This window comes from Haliaeetus leucocephalus, unplaced genomic scaffold, assembly GCF_000737465.1.
Source record: "Haliaeetus leucocephalus isolate CR32 unplaced genomic scaffold, Haliaeetus_leucocephalus-4.0 Scaffold339, whole genome shotgun sequence".
In the NCBI taxonomy this organism is placed as follows: Eukaryota; Metazoa; Chordata; class Aves; order Accipitriformes; family Accipitridae; genus Haliaeetus; species Haliaeetus leucocephalus.
Window position 1 is genome coordinate 19,843,009 of NW_010972775.1, and position 16,792 is coordinate 19,859,800.

Here is a 16,792-nt window from a genome sequence, read left to right on the forward strand (position 1 = left end):
CTTCTGAACAAATGCCTTGCTTTTTAGGAATGATTTAGGAATAGTGATTAGCCTTGTATAGCTGAAGAGTCTATTGCCAAGGGGATCACAGAGTACAGGGAGGATACTAGCTGATCTTGTACATAAGTTTTCAAGCAAAAATCAGATTGACAAAACTGAGAAATAGACAAATGCCTTATATTTCTTTCTGAGAAGTTCCTCTGCTAATTTGTCAACTGCCTTTTATGATCAGAAAGAAAATCTCCAACTTCTGTTTTCAGCATTGAGTACTAATGAGGGTGATAACACAAGCTTTGAAGAGTTGGAGTATTATTTAGTCACTGGATTAGTATAAATAAGGGATAGCCACTGTAGAGGAAGGGAAAACCTAATTCTTTCAGGATGAACTTTTGATTTCAACAGACGTGAATTTGAGATAAGGATGCAACCGAGTCAGTTAACCACGCTGATTTTTGTTCTGCATCTGAGGCCTCTGTGTTCTGACTTGTGGTAATAGTGCTTCTTCATATCACGAGGTGTAAGAACTTCTTCCAAAATAACTTATATGCAAGGCTGCCTGTTGGTTTTTTGGGGTTTTTTGTTTTTTTGTTTTTGTTTTTGTTTTTTGTTGGTGGTTGTTTTTTACCAGTGTCAAGAGTTTGACCCTTGGCAGCTACATAAAAAAGTGCAGTCAGTACCCAAGTGCATATATGGTTTCTATACTGGGGCAACATGCAAGGACTTCTCTGCAAATTCTTTCTAATTTTCCTCTGTAGGTTTACTGTATTATACTAGTGCAGGATTTGGGACTTTACTGTCAATTTTCTAACATAATGTAATTTAGGAGTGCATCTCCTAGTCTCTTCAGATTAGCCCTGTGTGTTCTTTAGTCTGCTTGAAATGTTGTTGTTTTGGTGGTTTGGGGTTTTTTTGTTTGTTTGTTTTTAAAATTTTCTTTCTCGGGAAAAAGTTATTTAGCCAGAGAGGGGAGCATATACCTTTTTGCAGCAAAAATATGTTCTTTAAGTTTGTGGCTGTGTTCTGGATGGGAAAGTTAAGTCAGTCGGATGAAGTATTCACAAGCTCAATATATGTAAGATAGAGTGATGTATTCTCTCTGTTGGATTCCAGGAAAAAAAATTGTGTGTACAGTATTTCAGAGAGATACTCCACAGTTTCGTTTTTTGCAACTGGTTGCATTTTAGATTTGCTCTGCCTGTATGGTAACTTTGTAGTCTATTAGCTATTGTTCTTTAGGCAATTAAGAGATCATTCCTGGTTGGGTTTGGATGGTTTGCTTCCCACTGTAAGTAAATAATGTCTTTAATTTAGAAAAACATTCCTTTTCAGTGGAAAATTATCTACTTTTTTGCTTTACAACAGAGCTGAATGGGTTCAATGGAGAGTATGATGTGATCTGGAGCAGATGCAATGGCAGGTACAGCATAGGTAGGGAGGAAGGTGGGAGAAGAGATGAGATGGGGAAAGGGTAAGACTCCTGTATTTAAGCAGTAGCAAGTTGCCAGAAGCTCACTGCTTCATGTAATTTCACCATTGACAGATGCTTGTGGCATGATAGAGGTGAAGTTACAGCACCAGCATTTTGGAAATGTGCTGAAAGACCAACGTAAAATGGCTTCTCTTTATTGAGCCTATGTAGAAATACAATTTTAACAGATAAAAATTACCAAAAAAACCCCCTAAAAATGTCAAATATATGCTAAACCAATTTAGAGTAGTCCCATTTTATGGAGTTATAGCTGATGTATATATCTTAGTTAACATTTTAGTAATTCACTTGCCTCTTTGAATATAACAGATGGTATTTATCGTGATGTAGGCTCACCGTGAAACTAGTCTTGACCCACTGTGTTCCTGATATGCATGACAGGAGGTTTTTTTGCAGTGCTAGAAGGAAAGCTAATTCTACACAGCTGAGAAGCTGTATAAGGGAAGAAACAAATCTACTGCTACTTATTTTCAGTACTGGGTGGATGGCAATGTTGTAAATGATTAAGTGAAATTGATGAGACATCTTCCTCTTATAGTTGCTGCCTGTTCAGTTTTGGCATAGGAATTGCTTTTATATGCCCAGAGCTTGGTATCTTCTGTTGCTGCTGGAACGTTTGTGTGAAAACATAGTAGGAGGGAGAGCACTGGCATCTTAAATGAATACTAGAATTTTTTTTGATATGTGCCTTTATGTCTTTCACTGTACATGTTGTTGTAGATGTGAATGCTCTGTTGTTGTCCTGTACCTATTTGGTTTTAATTTTTTGTCCCTTTTATGTGTTTTTGTTGGTCCCATTTTTTCTTAAGTTCTGTAGCATTTCCTTGTCCCCCCCCCCCCCTTTTTTTCCCCATTCAATTTCTAAAGAGTCTGTCTATCAATAAATTGTTGTCGTCTTTACCTATTTCTTACCATGAGTTTTTGTTATAATAATTTTTTTCTTTCGTAGCTACTTGGTAACTAGTAACTGATATGGGTATAAGGAATATGGTTTTTCAGCTGTCTTGGCAGAGTCATAGACTTTTGAATAGATGGAATTGGAAGTTACGGATTTTCATTTTAATGTAAGCTTAGTTTTCTATCAGTAGTATACTTGGGGATGGTCCATTCCCTGCCATTTGGTATTTTTAAGGGAGAAGATCTTGTGACAGATGGCCTGTAACCACTTTTAAAGGATACTGTGTGGCATTTTTGAGCTGGGATTCAATCGCTGTTATCTTTGACTTTTGTTCTGTTTTGAATCTGTTCTACAGCATTGGAAGAAAAGAGGTGCATAGGGAAAACAGAATTGTTTGAAACACTCAAAATGTTCAGAACACACACAGGTCTGTGGAAAAAAAAAACTTTCTTCTTTATCAGGATCAGGCACTATTGGTCTTATGGGTTTCTTAAATTAATTTCTGCATCCCTCTGAAATATGGTAGGTGAACACAGCTGATGTTGGTGAGGACAGTGAAACTTTGCTTATGGTTGCTGATCTCCTGCATTTACTCAAGAGAGGGTGAGTGTAATGTTTCCTTTAAGCCTCATGAAAGAAAAAAAATGTATCTTCTGTTGAAATTCCATAACAACATTTTCATACAATTTCAGAAATAGAAATTCTCATTCAAAAAAATTCTTTGTCTCTTGCTCTTGGAGAATATGGTCTTTTTTCACATCAGATAAGAGGTTTTGTTCTCTTTTACAATAAGGTTTCATTCGTCTTATTTTTTCATAATTACTTGAGTGAAAGCTAGTGCTCTTGCACAGGTTAGATGGACTATATAGGAATATTGAAAAAAGTGAAATTTTCATTCAGTGTGTGCTTTGAATTCTTGAAATATTAGGATCATATATTTAGTTTTACAAAGCCATAATGGCACAGTTGAAGATTGTTATGCTGAAGTACTCTCTATAATTTGAAGGACTTGCTGTAGGTGTTACAGCATTTGATGCTCTAATGTTTATGGACTTTTTTTCTGTATCACATTATTCTTGGCAAGTAATTATTTTTCCTGAAGAAAGAAGTAGACTACTTCTGCAGAGTAAAATGGGAAGAATTTCAGGTTTTATCAGGATTTGGTATCCATATGGTCAACAAAATGTTTTAATGTATAAAAGACAATTTGAGACCTTGAACATTCATCCTTTTTTGATACAGAGGAAAAGAGGGAAATGAGCAGGCACTCATACTCAATCTTCTTTAGTGTAGGGCATGTTATGATTATTACAGATTATCTACAAGGTAAACTTCCATGGTGGGTCCTTCTGTCCCTCAAGAAGGCCTCAGAAAGCAGCAGTTGTTCAGTTGTTCCTTCTCTTCCAGCCTCGCCTTTTCTGGGAGTCAAGGGTTGAAGACAGGCTCTTCTTGCCTGTTTAGCTCGACTTTCTCTTTTCCACATTTTGATGTTCCTTGAGCAATACAGCAAAGCAGGGTTTATTTCACCTACACTTGGCTGTGGGTGGGTTGTGCACGTTCTGTCATATCACCTCATCAAACTGAGGTGATTTGATTTTTAGGAGCCTGTCTAAAATGTGACCTACTTTGCTGGTTGGCATCTGTGCCCATGAGAATTTTGGATAGGTGTCAGATAATGAGCCTCTTCTGTGCTGTATACTTTAATCCAGTTTTCAGTATAGTATAATGTGCTGTGTAGGGCTTGGATTATACCCCAAATATTGACAGCTGTCCTTGAAATATGCAATAATCTGCAATAATAATCATAACTAAAAAGTATTAAAAAAAACTATCCTAAACTATATAATGTAATTACTGTAAACATACTCATCTTGTGAAAAGACTGCTGTATTGGAATAATCATAATTGTTTCCTGGTGTAAGTTACAGGAAGTGATTTGGATTTTTGTATTAAATCTCTTAACATGGAAAATGCTGACTCTAATAGGAAGTAATGTTTGTGATGGCTTGGTGTGATAGTGGTCATGTCACAGTTTTGACACAAACAAGACAGAAAGTAGGTAAATGTATGTACTGCAACTTAACAGTAGTGTAAATAAGCCAGTTTAATCTTACAGAAACTGTTTTCAGTGCATCATCTTGCATTAAAATACCAAACAGGCATTCTGCTTCTCTGCCTTTTCACAAAATTTTAATGAAGAGCTGTTATAGGAGCAATACATGTTCTTCAGTCACAGACATATATAGTGTAAGAGATGTGATTGTCAGATCATAGCTTTGAGTAAGCATGTAGAGCTCATCTGCACATGTAGAGCCTGCAGCGTAAAGAAGCAGATGCATCTCCACAGCCAGATGGAGCATATGCCAAGAGACAAGTGTAACAGTGTAGGGAGCATAAACAGAAAAGTTGGTGTTGAAACACTGTGTTTATAAACCAAAAGCTTTTTGGTTTTGTTTTTTTATCCAGTTTTCTCCACCTCCCCAGCATTGCTGCTTTTCCAGGCTATGGATTACCAACATGTATTTTGAACTGTTATTGGTGTGCCACACAGTATAATAGTTTGTTAACCACAGGACGTTATGGTATTTTGGTACCACTTGAATTGGTTCATAGCTTCTTTTTTTAAATCTAGGTGAACTTCATATGAAATTGAAGATCTGGGAATTGTGTCTCAATATACATGGATACACACATACAAAATTAGATGAGAAAGATGTTCAATTAATTGGTCCTATTTCCTTCCTTGGTGGATACCTGGTGTATCTAGATGCAATCTAGATATGCATTTGGCAAGCAATTTGGGCTTCCATATTTTGCTATTCAGAGCTAAAAAAGTAAGATGGTGGAAATTGGATCACATCCTTCAAAAATACATTTCTTTGAAATGTTTCATAAGAGAAGTTACATGGTAAGTTTTTAAACATATTTTTAAAAAGGAAGAGAATGCTCTACAACCACTTTCAGCTGCAAATGAAAATTGATGCTTAATGTAACTGACTAAAACCTCCAAATATACATGAAATATTAACACAGCTTTACAGAACGGAGATAGTGCTGAGAGGTGATACCATGAATGTTGATGATTAGACACACACTAGAGATTGTAGGGAGGTTGACAATGTTGATTAGTTAATATTGTTTTGCATTCCTTCATATTTGATAGATGGCGAATTGCCAGAAGTGGGCTAGACTTGGCGGGGGTGGGGGATGGTATGCGGGGAGAAAGCAAAAAGCTTTGGGCTGATAGAAGATGACGTATGAGTACTGTGTACAGTATTAACATGTGGTTTTGCTGTTTGGACTACTTGCTTTGGTCTCCAAATAGCATGGACCGCACTGTGGAAATAAGTGCTATAGATTCAAAAGAAGGAAGAAGCTTAAAAATGGTTTCAGTGAAGTAAGGAAATGACTTTGTGATCTGCTCATGATGTTGAGAAAATGTAGGCATTATTGCACTTGATTTGCTAAATGATTATGTAAATGTAATTATACTGCATATAACATTTCAAATAATTTGAGATGGCACACAGATGCCTTTGAGACATTTTAAGGAGGTGATTGATGAGGATTTATGTATGGTTAAGGACTAAAATCTCACTTTTAGCTTAAAAAGAGAGAAAATGCATAAAACCTGAAGTGGTCTGGAATATGATTCATGAAAAAGATACATAAAAATATATGTGTGTGTATCTATATATATGTACAGTGGCTTGAATCTATTTTTTTCTGGAAGAAGTGTTTACTATAAACCTGGCTTGTAAACAGGTTCTGCTTTGGGGTTTTATTTCCCACTCAGGGTTCAGGAAGAAACAGCTTCCTTGAAAAGCTTAAAATGTGGTCAATGTAGCAAATAGTTATGTTGAGTATAGTGACAGAACACACCTGTGGATTTTGTGCTGAGCAGAACAGTTACTACTCCTAATGGTGTCTCTTTTTTTTTTTTTTTTTTTGGTGATTTGGGAGGTTAAGTTCAACACTTAATCCCCAAAGTTGTTTTATTTGAGCTGTTTACTGTTATCATTAGTTTTCCCATATCTGCATTTGGTAATACTGTTCTACTTTAAAATATTCTTTTAATTCTTTGGCTATGCTGAAATTGCTTTGGACATACTGGTGACTAATGTTAAAATGACTTTTTTTTTAAATGGTAGGTTGTTGGTGACTTTAAGAAAGTTTACAGTGATATAAAAAAGTTTTTTGTTCCTAGTTAATGTCATTTTGCATTCCTTCATTTGTGATACATAAAGAATTGCAAAAAGTAGGATAAACTTAATTTGTTTTTTAAATAGCTTTGGCTTGCCTGCAAATAATCTACAGCTACACTTTTCTTGTGTCGAAACCAGTGATAAAATTTAGTGGTTTAGGGTTAAGAACACTAGATTTCTTCTACTTCTTAAAGTGCTGGTGTTTTAAATTTACTATGCTGTACTGGTATTCTGAATTTTGATGAATTCCATCTTTAGTCACTAATTAAAGCATATATATATACGAAGTTTGTCTAGAATGCATCTTAATATATTAAGTTCCTGAAGTCTCCTGCTAATAATGGTTGTGCTTAGCTATTGTATTACCACTAGTAATTTTATGTAGTTCCAGTTCAGATCTGTTCTACAACAGTTGGATGACAGTTATACTAGTGAGATTATCTTGAAGCTGTGAAATGAAATTTGCTGTGGTGTTCTCCTTATTTTTGTTAATAAACTAACAGAAAAAGCTAATCACTTAACTGGTGAATGACAGCTTACTTGGCTGTACATCAGTAGAATCTCAAATCAAATTAGATGGCTCTTCAGGAGGCTGTGCTGCTGTGAAGACCAGAATCTTAAATCTATGTCAAATACTAGTAGAGGGCCTTTGTGTGGTACCTGTCTACTGAAAACTCTGCAGAAGCAGCCCTGCAATAGGTGATGTGGATGTATTTTAAGAACCAAGATAACTTTGTACTTCATGTAGAAGACACACCAAGAGTTTGAGTTGGTCATAATAGCATGTTTTCATCTTTGAGAAATTTTTTCCCCCCATTTATGTGAATCTCTCTTTAAAGAGAAATGAATGATATCACAGGTCCAAATATCATTAGTAAAAAGGAAATAGCTAAATCTTTCCTGTCCTCATTACAACCTATCAGTGTTTTGACCTGGCTGTTTTAATGAAGTGGTTAATTGTCCTGTGAACTAGATGCTTGGCCAGCATTTTAAATTCTGTTTGTAGACCAGAGATCATTTCTTCCTCTCCTTTTCCGCTGCCTTCTTACAGTTACCTGATGATAACTAATATACTAAACTTTCTCCCTTCTTCTCCTTCCTGCCTCCATTAAATGTTGTTAAGTTTTTTTCCTGAATTTGACATGAAACCCAAAATAAGAATAAATAGATGTAGCTTAATAGATATAGTAAATGAATTGTTAAAAGTCATAGTCTGGAAGAAGCAAGTTCTGAGCAGAGCTGGAGTAGTACTTGTTGGGGTGGTTAGATAGCAATCTTTCTGAGCACAGATAACAGTTTTCCTTAAAACAACTTAAAGTATGGCTTGATTCAGTTCCCATCACTACCTATGTCTGTAGCTACAAGATACTCATAATCAGTAAAGTTCACAGAGATGTGCTTTAGTTCTTAGAACAGTTCTGATTGACAGACATGACTATGGGCATGACTGTTCAGTGTCCTGACCTGCCCCTGCCAGTCAGAGGTATAAGCCTGTCATTGTAATACTAAAGTGTAGACTACATCTAAACAGAAAGTAGTACTATTTAAAGGTTCTTCCCTTAGTTTCTAGTGGTAACATGAGTTGTTAATATTTCAGTTTGGATGATGCAAGCATTTTCTAAGTGTCTCATTGAACTCCAGACATATTAACCATTAAAGACAGCAGTAGCTAACAATGTTAATGAATATAATGAATATTTTGGATTCTAATTACGTAAGGTTAACTACTTTTTAGTTTGTGTGAGGTTTTTTTTTTGGTGCTTTCCTTCGCAGTGTGCAGTATTTAGCTGTAACTGGAATAAATAAAAATATTCAACAGCCCAAAGCCCTAAGAGCAAAACTTGTTTTCACTGTACCCATGTAACTTACTAGGATGAGGTTTGACTAAAGAAAACTTTTGCTTTTGCTCATTTTACTGTAGAAAACATAGGCTGTTGTGCTTTTGAATGAGGCCTTACGATGTAAAACTGGCCATTAGGTGGGATCTGTGTTGTTTTTTTGTCTTATGGCTATTTTAAGTATTTCTCATGTGTTTCCAGTGAAAACTACCCTTGACTTCGGTTTATATTGCGAATTAGCAGATAGTAGTAGCATATTTACTCTATCCTTCCTCACTAATCTTTATTAAAATATAAACTTTGAACTGTAGAAGCTAAAATATGTCAAATGTTCTAGACATTTTAAAAGATGCACTTTCAAGTGGAGTAACGAAGAGTATTTTGAGAGAGTCTTTAGGGATACATATTGCATTTGGGATACTTTGGTCCATGAGGGTTTGTTGGAGTGATTCCTACATCCTATACCTCTTACTTGCCATCCTCCTTTTAGAAGCAAGGGGTGATTAAGGCTCCAAGTTTGTATATTTGTTTGTAGTACAGACTTGGACAACAGATTCCAAAGATTCAAAACTTAATGGAAGCAGCTATTTTTTTTAATATTGCACATAGCTTCTATTCTTGGTGAATAACACATACCTCTCATTTTCTTTGGAGACTGTTTTTAGTATTTATTTAAATAGGTGCTGCCGGTTAGCTACATAAACCCAGTGAGTCTCCTCTGTTATGAAGTTCTGTATTTATTTCCCAGCTGTGCAAGTGATATTTTTCCAACTGATTCTGCAGTGTGTTTGGAGAATGTTGTTATTTTTGAAATTTGTAGGGCAGACACACAAAGTCCAGTTCTGACACCCACTGCTTGGGAAACACATATCAAAGATCTGCTGCTGGATTTAGCTGTTCTGGAGATGTTGTGTTAAGTAGCATTGAAAATCGATTCCAAGAAAATCTGCAACAGCTCACTGCTTGTTAATGCTGGAGTTCATGCAGGCAGTCACACAAAGACATAATTATTTACTTGTATTAACAAGTTCTTCAAGCAGTGCTGGTCTTTATTCTGCAGCCCTTGTGTTGCTGCAGAATTTGGTGCTTTTGAAATTCTGTATTGACAGTTAGAAGAGTATATTTTTACTTTGCAATTTCAAAGTGAGGACCATGGCATCTGTTAATCTAGAGTGAGTGACTTTACACAAGCTGTGCATGGGAAGAACAGACCCCAGAACAATGCATCTCCTGGAACTACAGTGAGATAAATAACTGTTCTTTCTGATGATACTCTTGATTTCAGTGGAGAGTTAATGTAAGCCCAGCTTTTGATTTCCAAGTTCATGGGTTTGGTAGTGTCTTCAGCTGTCCACCCTGCCAATCTGCCAGTGATTAATCACCTTGCAGAAGGGACAGCAGAAGTGCTAGCTTCTTGGTCATTACTGTTCATCAACCAGTGTTTTAGCATAAACTGTCAAAAAGGAGGGAGAGCGTCATCTATAGGATGCTTTGCTCCTACTTGCCTGTTGGACCTCAGCATGTTTACATGCTGTGTTTCTGTTGAGAAGTTTCTAGTAATTTGCTTTTGAATAATCTTAATGTTTGGGCCTTAAACTGATGGTGGTTCTGCAGAAGAGGGCTGGGGGAGTCTCTAGCCTTCAAGAAGAAATGTCCTAGATCTTCATACTGTCATAAAACCTCCCAGTCATGTGGGTGCAGTGAGATACTTCTGATCATATGATGGAGATTGTGGTTTGTTCATTGCCAGTGTTTTACTCCAAGTAGTGTGGCCTATCTAGGCTGTAACATTCTCAATGCTCATCTGAACAAGGGACTTCGTGTTGGTCTTTTCACCTGGTATGTTTTGTATAGTAACTGGTTTTGTCACCTGAATAAAGAAGGTATTTATGGTGGTAGGTCTTGTGGTACACACCTATGAATCTTCTAACAGCGCTTATTGTATCATATCTTTCTTGTTCTTCATCATACTTATAAATCAATACACATACAGTGTTAATGTCTTTTTGTCACTTACCAGTGATAGTTTTTACATCCTGTTAATGTCCTATTAGTGATGTAAAATTTCATGTGGGAGCTTACATGTCTGCAATTTATAGGATAGACTATGGAATGCTAGTTAAGTTAGTTAAATTGGCAGTAGTGTGAATTTTAACATTTAAATGATGTTTTACTGTAATTATTTTTCAGTTACTTTCAATAGCAAGTGAATAATATATTTTTAATTAAAAATTCCCAAATTATTTGGGAATATTTTGAACATTTTTTAGATCAAAGGTCTTCTAACTGTAACAAAGCAGTGCCATTAAAAGCCCTGCTCTTTTTTGCATTAACTTAAAATACAGTACTTGCCGAGTAAAGTGACTTGTTAAAAAGAAAAAAAAAAAATCAAGCATGCCAGAGCCAGTCTTTATCCAACATTGACATGAATTACACATGGTAAAGTGTACTCATATTTTACTGTCCCTGATTCCTGTACAGTCTTTTCTCTCTGCCTCTCTAGGTCCCACCTTTGATTTCCCCACATCTTTGATTTCCCACCCCCTTTTCAGGTTAGGTGAGAACAGTCTTCAAAGAGGTGTTTTGGCTTTTGAATAACTCACTCTAAGTGCAGGTTATGCAAGGAAAACATATTAAGTGTATTTCTTTGACACATAACTGAGAAGTTCAGTGTTCAAAACATGAGTCGTGACATGCTTATTACAGCGTTGTGTCTTGAAGTCCTACATTCTAATTATTTTAATTCAGTAAAAATAGAGACGTATCTGCTTGAACCCTACTTCTTTATTTCTAGAGAGGCTTGCTGCTTCCTGCTGTACATACTTCTCTCAGTGTTTTCAAGTACCAGCTTTCAGTTGCCTTATTCAACTTCCTTTTGTTGTTGTTGTTAAGTATTCTGCAGTAGTGTTATGAAATGGGATAATGCTTGTATGCTGTGCATGCACATGCCATACCTGTTCAGAGTGCACACGTGTGCCCACACATACTTCTAGCTTTTTGTCTATAGAGTTGGACACCTTTTTGGGTGAAATAAAATGGCAGTTCCATACCAATATTAAAGATAATTGAAGCTTGTTCTGGTAGACATTAGTGTAGTAGTTCCCACAATCTTACATGTGAATGGTATTTTAACAATTGTATAAATCCTTAGAATCTGCTCAACATGTTCTTTGGGAATAGTTGATATTTGTGTTGTAATTACTGTTTTGATAATACTAAGTTATCTTGAGTACCAAGACTTTGAAATAGTTTCTGTTATCCTTTCTAATTTTCAAGCTGTAAGGAGAAATTCAGGACAAGAAATGTTTGAAATAGCAGTACTGTATAGGCAGGTAGACCAAAAGAAACCCATTCTTTTTATATCATTGAATTGTAATCAGACTTCAGAAAATTTTTCTTGACAAACTATGAGTAGGAGATAATATTTTTACTAAAGAACTTCTAAAAGATTATGAAGGATATTATGCAGATGGGTTGCTACGCTTGGAAACTTTTCATGTTCCATATGGCTTATCTGCAATATATAGTTGCTGAAGGGAGGCATTCAGTCAGCTACTGCTGTTGCTGATTTATATTTTAACCATTGCAAGTGTGTGAAGAGGTAGGATGTGTATGTACATATACATGTTGTCACTTGAGTAAGGATTGAAAAAAGCATTAATGTACCATACAATATCTCTTTGAACATTCTGACATAAAACTGTGTTTTGCCTTTTTTTACCATTAATTTTGTTTGTTGAAGACTGCATTCCCTGAAAGGACTGTAAAATATGCTTAATTTATATGCTAAGGAATAGTTTCTGCTTCCTGAAGATAAACATCGAGCTACTTTGTCTTTTGTTTTTAATAAAAAGATTGAATAAGATTGACTTAGACTGGCAATTTTGTACTCTTTAATGGAAAAATGTAGTTGATGGTACTTTCTATAAAACAGGTGAAATGAAAACCTGCCCAGCGATATAAAATTTCATAATCTAGTAAGTGGTATAGAAAGTGAAACAAAGACAAATGCATCAAATATCAGACTTTGAGAGCTTGGCTTAGCTTTCACTGTGGAAATAGTATTATCAGTGCTAATGGATTACTAATCATTTTAAGTCTCAAGAAGTTTGTTTAGGAGTGAGCAGTCCAGTTTATGTGTAGGTCAGCAACTGCATTATAAAGTCCACAGTTTACAGATGGTGTTTCTCTAAAATCACATATACAAGCAGCTTCCCTTTCTATACCTTCTAGTCCAGTGCATTGTGTAATATTCTAGGGGTGAAAAGAATGGATTTTATAGCCCATAAAATAGTTACTCTTTAGTAGTTGCTTGTGGTTTTTCTATATAAAATAATGTTTCACAGCAAAGATGCTTCAAGCTAGAATTTAAGCCTCATATCATATCATGTCTAAAAACCTTTTGTATGTGTTATTTTATATAAAGGAGAGTTTGAATTCTGAGTACCATCTTTATCATATCTTGGAGGAATTTGACAGCTAGCTTTCATGTTTGGCAAGCGAGGGATACATGTTAAAATTTGCCAGATATTGGAAGTGCTCCAACATTTGAAACAAGACCGTGTCTTTTCTTAGAGTGGTATATAACAGGGACACTGATAAAATTTCAAATCATGAACATTTTTCATCTGTAAATGAACATAGCAGAGCATTGCTTAAAGGGCTCTTCCCTGTGTTTTATGGCCTAGTGCTAGGCAGGCTTGTAACTTTCTTGTTTGTAAAACCCTGGAGTAAGTAATTAATGCTAAACCTCCTTTTTTTCCTAACATACTACAATATTTGGCCAAGAAATATAATCATTGTAGCAAACTTTAACGAAGTACTTTACTCAGAAAGTTTTGCATAATATCAATTATTTAATTTTGAAATACCACTAGTGATTGAGCACAAGTATGGAAAATATTATTTCAGTAAGCTAAAAGTAGAGTAAGTAAATTTTTCAGATTTTATTTAGTATACATTATTTTTGTTGGGGAGCCTACCGGAAAGATTGGTGAGGCCTTGTTCTTTAAGAAGTTAAGCTCTCCGAGTTGCTTAGCTCATGGAAATGTCTGTCATAATCTAATTTGATCTCCTGTGCATTTCACTGAAGTTTTGAAAGCTGGGCAGCACTCCGCTTTACTGTGCTGTTTTGGGATGTATGTATTTGTGGCTATAATTAGAATTTGAAATTCTAACTGATAGCATAGCAAAATGTAATTGAAAATGTGTCAGGGATACTGAAAGCAATAGTATTAGGGCTAAACTTAAGTAGCCCCCTAACTCAAAGGAAAACAGCTTCATAATGAAATTTGCAGAGGCTTCAGTGGTTGAAGCTGAGAATATTAATAGAGCCTGAGGAAAATTTGCAAAATTTGTAAATATTACATAAAATAATCCAGTACATCTAACTATGAAGAAAGAAATTGAAGCCTACAGAAATAATTTGATGAGCTTCAAACACAAAACATGGTTACTGAGTTGAATTATATGTTTTTTCTCTGGCTGTTCACTTTTGATGTATACACTGCACTTAAGATTCACTCTTGCTTGTATTTTAGGCAGTGGTAAAATTCATATACCCAGCACTGGAGGGTCAAGCTCTGACTTTGCAGAACCATGTTGTTATTGTAGAGAAAAGAAACAGAAATTATGACACTTCTGAAGCCAAACTGACCTGCAGGAATTTTGAAAACTATAAATAGCTTTCAGTGACTAAGAATATTCCTGGGATACTTGAACATGTTTTATACATAATAGGGGAGAAATGACTTTATGTAAAGGATGATACACTGTAGTATTGTTCAGGGTGATGAAAGTGAAATATTTTGTGTTATAAAGGAAGGAAAATCTAGCCTGGTTTTAGGCTCAACTTCGTGGCAGTAGTATGTAACAGGAAGCAAATAATAAAGCAGTTGTCATGCTTTCAACATGATTTTTTGCTCTATGTGAAGTCTGTAGTTATACTTGCAGTTCTTGCCAGCTGAAGTCTCTCTCTGCTGTGGGAAGGGAACTGAACTGCATTAAAGGAATATGTCCTGTTTTCTCACTGATGTTTCACACAAAAGGAATGAAAACTGGGTGGGAGTGTGGTGCTGTGACTACCGTGTTTGTCCTTCGTTTTGTGAATATCTCAGAAAAAAGGTGCAGCTTTTTAAGTAGGATGTGATTATCAGTGGTGGCTGAGGCAATGGTTTGCTGCTGCCAGAAAGGACAGGCCATTCCTTCTGCCTACTTTGTATCTGTGGTGCTCAGCCCCATACATTGGAAAACCACTTTATTCCTGCTACAACTGAAAACAAACCCAGCAAAAGTAAGTTAAATAAGGAATGGCCAAGGAGAATTTTCTGTCATTTTAGTGAAGAAAAAATGACTTACTGCAGGCTTGAGCAAACATCAGAGTTGGCTTAAGGGTGGTCTCTAGGATCCTGTACTTCTTGTGGCAGGAAGTTGTTACTGTCAGTCAACTTGTCAAAGGACTCCCACAGAGAATTCAGCAGTTCCCTTTAAGCATGGGGAAGTAACCTTAAAGCATGAATCTCTAATCATCTGCAGAGATGGAATGTGGGACTGATCCTGAAGGCTACGGTATGGCTAAATAGCTCTCAGTTATCCTGGGATCTCTGTTTTAGGAATTACTTTTCTTTGTTTCTGAACATTGCTAGGAAAGGCCCTATTGCAGCCTGGGCTAATGGTACTGGCTTTCGCATTTTATCAGTGAGACTGCAACTTCACAATCTTTTGCCCCAGTGATCTTACCGTTATTCCCATCACGGATAACAAAGTGATGCTCAGGCCCGTCCTTCCTGCGCAGACCTGCGTAAGCACTTGGTGACTGCATTTGTGGGTGAGGAGCCTTTGGAATCTGGTGCAAGTGGCAGCAGCATACTCTTCCTCTCCACTATTGCATGGCAGCTCTCTAGAGCATCAGGAAACTGTTTAGTTGGTTATCCTTTCGATAACCATGGTGTACATGCTTACTGGAGCAGCAGTAATATTTGGCAGTACTAGTGGAGCCTTTCTGTTACTTCAGGCCTGAGGAGTACTTAGACTTTTTAAAATTACAGTTTTTTTTAAAAAGTAATTATTCCAAATTTGTGCTGCTTCACAGCTTTTCTGTACTCCCACTGCGACAGCAGAAACAGAACTAGCCACAGGTTTTAAGCAAAGGTTTGCCTTTTCCAAGGGATATTACTTTTCATTTCAATCTTAGTTAAATTTTGGAAATGTTTTTCCTCATGATTTGGGATGAAGCACCAACAGAAATCCTGTTTGGCCAGCTCCAGTAGTAAGTGCAAAAATAGAGCTGTTAACATGATACGTACTAGCATTGATAGCAACAACCGTTTCCTTTTTGTGTAATATTACAGCAAACCCAAGACTGAAAATGTTTTGAATGAACTGACACTTTTTAGCACTTTGTAACACTTTTTACATATGAGGTCATCTTACTTTTTTGCTTTAAGGCAGAAAAATAATATTTCCTGGGGTGACAATGAGCATAATCAAGTTTTCTACAGTTTTACCAGAGCTGGTAAGGAGCCTAGATCACTAATACCAGTAGTCTTGGCTTTTTAACCACACTCACTGAATCAGAGCACAAAACATGCCGATTGTGCTTTTTTAGCCATTAGCAACATGTCCTTTCAGAGTCGGATATAAAAAACAGGATCTTTCATGGGGAGGAGTACAGTTGGGGGTTGTCACTTAACTTCATCTCTGGTAGCAGTAATCTCTGTTTGTTTGTGCAGAATTTCTGGTTTCCAGAGCTGCTGATGACCAGTATATTGAGCCAGTGTAAGTTTGTGTGAGAGAAGCTGTGTGCAGCTGGGTTGGGACAAGCCTTGGAGAAGGTTGTGACTTGATTTCATGCTGTGGAGACTCAGCAGGCTTAAAGCTCCTGCATTTCATGTTTCTCTGTTGGATTTTGTAAAAGGAAGCTTATGCTAAGATAATTACACTGTGATGGTTGAACATCATCTTTGCTTCCTCATGGATTGTACAATAAATTTTTGTATTTTCATACTTTTTGGTATCTATGTTATCAGTTTCAGTAAAATTTATGTTGAATTGTGGAGAGAAGCTAATTATTTTTTTGTTGTTTTGCAAAAAGCCCTTCTTCTGTTCCTTAGATGCTTCTTGTCAAGGCTAGTCCAGCTGTTCTCATACAATGTTTTCTAAGCTCTGCCATTCAAAAAAAAAAAAAAAAAAAAAAAGAAAAATTAAACAAAAAGTTACAATATTCACATATTTCAGTTTTACACAGTGGAACAAAAGCAGTTTAAAACTTCAGGGTCATTCTGCAGTATGAAGATGACCATGGCTGTCTGGAACACTTCTGTAGCAACTCTGTATGTCACACAACTATATTGTTGTGTTTGCT

General features: G+C 36.2%; 1 protein-coding gene across 3 annotated transcripts in view; it reads left to right on the forward strand.

The window, feature by feature from the left end:
• Positions 1 to 16,792, forward strand: part of MEF2A (myocyte enhancer factor 2A) — a 93,509-nt gene that overhangs the window by 43,491 nt on the left and 33,226 nt on the right. The gene's annotated exons all lie outside the window — the stretch shown is intronic.